The sequence below is a fragment of the Microcebus murinus genome, unplaced genomic scaffold (genome assembly GCF_040939455.1).
Source record: "Microcebus murinus isolate Inina unplaced genomic scaffold, M.murinus_Inina_mat1.0 scaf007_hap2_Mmur4.0, whole genome shotgun sequence".
In the NCBI taxonomy this organism is placed as follows: domain Eukaryota; kingdom Metazoa; phylum Chordata; class Mammalia; order Primates; family Cheirogaleidae; genus Microcebus; species Microcebus murinus.
In genome coordinates, this window is record NW_027438953.1 from 154,104 (window position 1) to 157,971 (window position 3,868).

General features: G+C 63.7%; 1 non-coding gene across 1 annotated transcript; it reads right to left on the reverse strand.

Moving 5' to 3' along the window:
- Positions 1-224: 224 nt before the first annotated feature.
- On the reverse strand, positions 225-343 carry LOC142866740 (5S ribosomal RNA). The gene has a single exon (XR_012916570.1). It is a non-coding gene; the product is annotated as a 5S ribosomal RNA (ribosomal RNA).
- Between the last annotated feature and the right edge of the window lie 3,525 nt (positions 344-3,868).

Sequence of the window (3,868 nt, forward strand, 5' to 3'; positions counted from 1 at the left end):
GAGCAGACCTTTGGTCTGAGACCTGACAGTCCAGAAGCCACGCATGCTGCCGCGTGACGGCGGTGTCGCGGCTTGGGACAAGAGGAGGCCCCACGGTGCGGGCTGGGGCGCCAGGCACCGCGGCGGGCGCTGAGGGTGGGGGTGACCCCCACCCCGGGCCGCCGCCTCGCTCCCAGAGAGGGGACAGAACAAGAGGCAAAACAAAAAAAAAAAAAAAAAGAAGAAGCCTACATCACCCGGTATTCCCAGGCGGTCTCCCATCCAAGTACTAACCAGGCCCGACCCTGCTTAGCTTCCGAGACCAGACGAGGTCGGGCGCGTTCAGGGTGGTGTGGCCCTAGACGGCGGAGGGCGCCCCTGCCCCGCTCAAGAAGCCGAGCCTCTCTGCGCTTCCCCGCCGCCTCCTCCCGCCCCAGGCCCCGCACCGGCGCTGACCCGCGCCGGGCCGGGCCTGTTGAGTTCACCGGCCGGGTCCGGCGGGCTCCGAGGGACGGGGGTGACAGGCGGGGCGGGGCGGGCAGGGAGCGGTGGGCCGGGGTGGGGGGCTGTCTCTCTATACACACACACACACACACACACACACACACACTCACACTCACACAAGATGCGCCTCCACGGCTGGACTCGCCAAGGTGGAGACCTTCCAGCCCCCTTCCTCTCCTCGCCTGGCCTCCTTCACCTACCCGCCCCCCACCCCCAGCTCGTGGCCACCCCCGCCGCCGCCGCCGCCGCCGCCGCCGCCGCCGCCGCCGATTGCGCACGCGCGGATCGCCCGCCCTTTGACCCCAGGCAGGGGCCGCCCTCCCCGACAACCCCTTTCAGCTGGGCCCCCCACCCTGTGGGTGGGCTGCCGCCTATTCCCCCGGGCCCGGGCTGGGGCACAGCGCATGGGGGAGGGGAGCGACTGTATGGGGCGTCTCTCTCTCTCTCTAGGGATGTGTCCCATGGGTGGGGTGGCGTGGTTTGTGGGGCGCTGAAGAAATCAGTCCCCTCCATCTCCTACCTCTGGAAAACGCCCAAGCCCTTGGAGAACTGCCGGCAATGCGACCGGGGGTGCCGGGACCCTCCTCTGTGTCCTCCTGTGGCCCAGTCCAAGGGGCCTGGGCCTGGCCGGGGCTGCATTGGACCCCGACCACCCTGGCGTGTGGACTCGCTAAAAATCGGCGATTAGATATTGGATTCCAGCTTCATTGAGGTCATTTCACTAATGAGTGCACCGGAAAGAGTTTCCTAATCCATCTGTGAGGGTGGCAACTGAAAGAGAATTTTAAAGCTGACAGAATAGGCGAGGAAAGGCATAGGAGATTTCCACACCCAGTAAGGAAGCCTTTCCCGAAATGGAAGAAAGAAACGAGCAAACAGAAACACCGGTAGCCCGCCAGGATCAGAGTCTGCCCCCGAGAGAAAGTACCCTGACCAGGTTCACCCGTGGGTGGGTGGCGAGCTAGCGGCATTCAGAAGAGCGAGGCCCGCAGTCTGTGCAGAAGACACCTGCACTCGGGTGTGTGTGGCGGCACGATTCACAAGCAGCTCCAGATGTTAAGCCAAGGAGAAGCCAGGGAGTTCCCAACGCCCCAGGTGTCCTCAGCCCACGACTGGCTGCTGGGGGAATGCGAAGCCCGGCTCCTTGTCTCAGAGCGGGACAACCAGGAGGTGTGACGTACACCCCGGGGTTCCCAGGAGGATCAGGCTGAAGCTGGGACTTGGCCTGAAAGTGTCCCCTCGCATGGCCACCCCCTTCCCCTTCCTGCTCCTCTACTCCTGGTGCCCCTCCATCCAGGGGCCAGACCTTAAAGAGTCACCCGCAAGAGAATCCTGGTCCCAAAGGAGCCTTCTGGGGGACCCGTGCTGAGAGAGGTTGTGGGCATGGCCCGCTGGGGCTCTGCCCGACCCAGGGCTGAGAGATGCAACCTCCCAGCTCTGGGTCCCTGCAGGGGAAGCGTTGGCAAGCACAGGGCCAGTCCTCCAAAGGCCCAGGTGCAGGGAGCCCAGGCCAAGCAGCCTGTGGAAGAAGCCACCCCGGGAAGACGACTGCAGGCCACGGCCCTTCCCACCTCCTCCTCCTCCTCCTCCTGCTCCTCCACCCCCCCCGACCTCCCACCCCCCACCCCCGACATGGCGCAGGGCTCAGAGACACCTCAGACACTTGCTACCCAAAGTGCAAAGGGCATCAGTTGCTCCTCCAAACCCCCCCCCTGCCCAGCAGACCGCGTTGTCCAGCCAGCCCCCGGGCCTCCCTGGGGTGCCCAGCACAAAAGTGCAGACAACCACCGGACCCTCAATCTCAGTTTTCGGATGTTTTTGCCACTCTAAGGACCCGCAGGCCAGCTGGGCCTTCTGGCAGGACAGAGAGCCCCGGAATCCGACGTGGAGAGCTGGGTGTACGTCCCCACGAGGAGGCGGTCCCCACCTCCGCGGCTCTCCCCTTGGGGGGGGGAAAAGCAGCCACGGGGCCTCAGAGAAGACACCAGGCTGGGCGCCCGCCCCACAGTGGGGGCACGTCCCCCGCAGGCCACTTAGCGACGGCCGCCGGCCGGCGGACGGTTGGGTGGCGCGAGACGCTGCGGCCGCCCTGCTACCGGGTTCCTGGGAGGGCGTCCTGGAACCAGCGTCCACACCAAGCCCTTGGAAGGCCCAGGCGACGGAGGAGCCCCGTCAGGCAGGGGCCGAGGACGGTGACGGCCCGGGCGGGGAGGAGCGTGTCAGGCAGGGGCAGAGGACGGTGACAGGTGACAGGCCGGGCGGGAAGGAGTCAGTCAGGCAGGGGCCGAGGAGGAGACGGGCTGGGTAAGGGTTAGGGTTAGAGTCAGGGCACAAGTCACAATCGCAAAGACCTGGAAGCGACCCGAGTGCCCATCGACCCACGAGTGCGTAAATGAAATGTGGCGCGTGGACACCACGGAGTGCTATTCAGCTAGGAGGAGCAGCGGTGAGAGGGCACCTCTCGTGGTTCTCCTGGCCAGAGCTGGAACCCGTTCCAGTAAGCCAGGTAGCCCAAGAATGGACACACGAGCACCACGTGCTCGCGCTCACCAGCAAATGGGTACGAACCGATGGACACCTAAGTGGACACAGAGGAATCACCTTCATCGGGTGGGTGTCGGGCGGGTGGGGGGAGGGGATGGGCATACACCTCCATTAGGAATGGGGTGGGTGCGCACCGACTGGGGGATGGGCGCACTTGAGGCTCTGACCCGAGGGGGGAGGCTGGGAGAGGGCAACGTACCCGACCTTAACATTGGTACCCCCACAATACGCTGGAACGACATCAGAGGTAAATGAATAAGAACACAGGGGGGAGGGGGGCACGGGCAACACATGTCACCTTAATACTTGGACTCCCATCATCTGCTTGAAAAGAGAGAGAAAAGAAAATGCAATCATAGAGATAAGAGACACTTTTTAAAAATAATGAATCCGAAGAGAAAAGTAAAAGGAGGCCTGTGGAGCAGGTCTGGGTGTGACTCCGGATCCCCCAACATCAGGTGCCACCACCAAAGATTCCTACGTGTAGCCCATAGAACCCCAAAAGCAACGGGACGAGTTCTGGTCACATACTCCCTCAAAATGACATCCTGGCCTTCTTCTGGAACTCCCTCCCCTCTCAGACTCTCAAGGTTTCCTCCAGCGTGTCGGTTCCCACAGAGCAGACCTTTGGTCTGAGACCTGACAGTCCAGAAGCCACGCATGCTGCCGCGTGACGGCGGTGTCGCGGCTTGGGACAAGAGGAGGCCCCACGGTGCGGGCTGGGGCGCCAGGCACCGCGGCGGGCGCTGAGGGTGGGGGTGACCCCCACCCCGGGCCGCCGCCTCGCTCCCAGAGAGGGGACAGAACAAGAGGCAAAACAAAAAAAAAAAAAAAAAGAAGA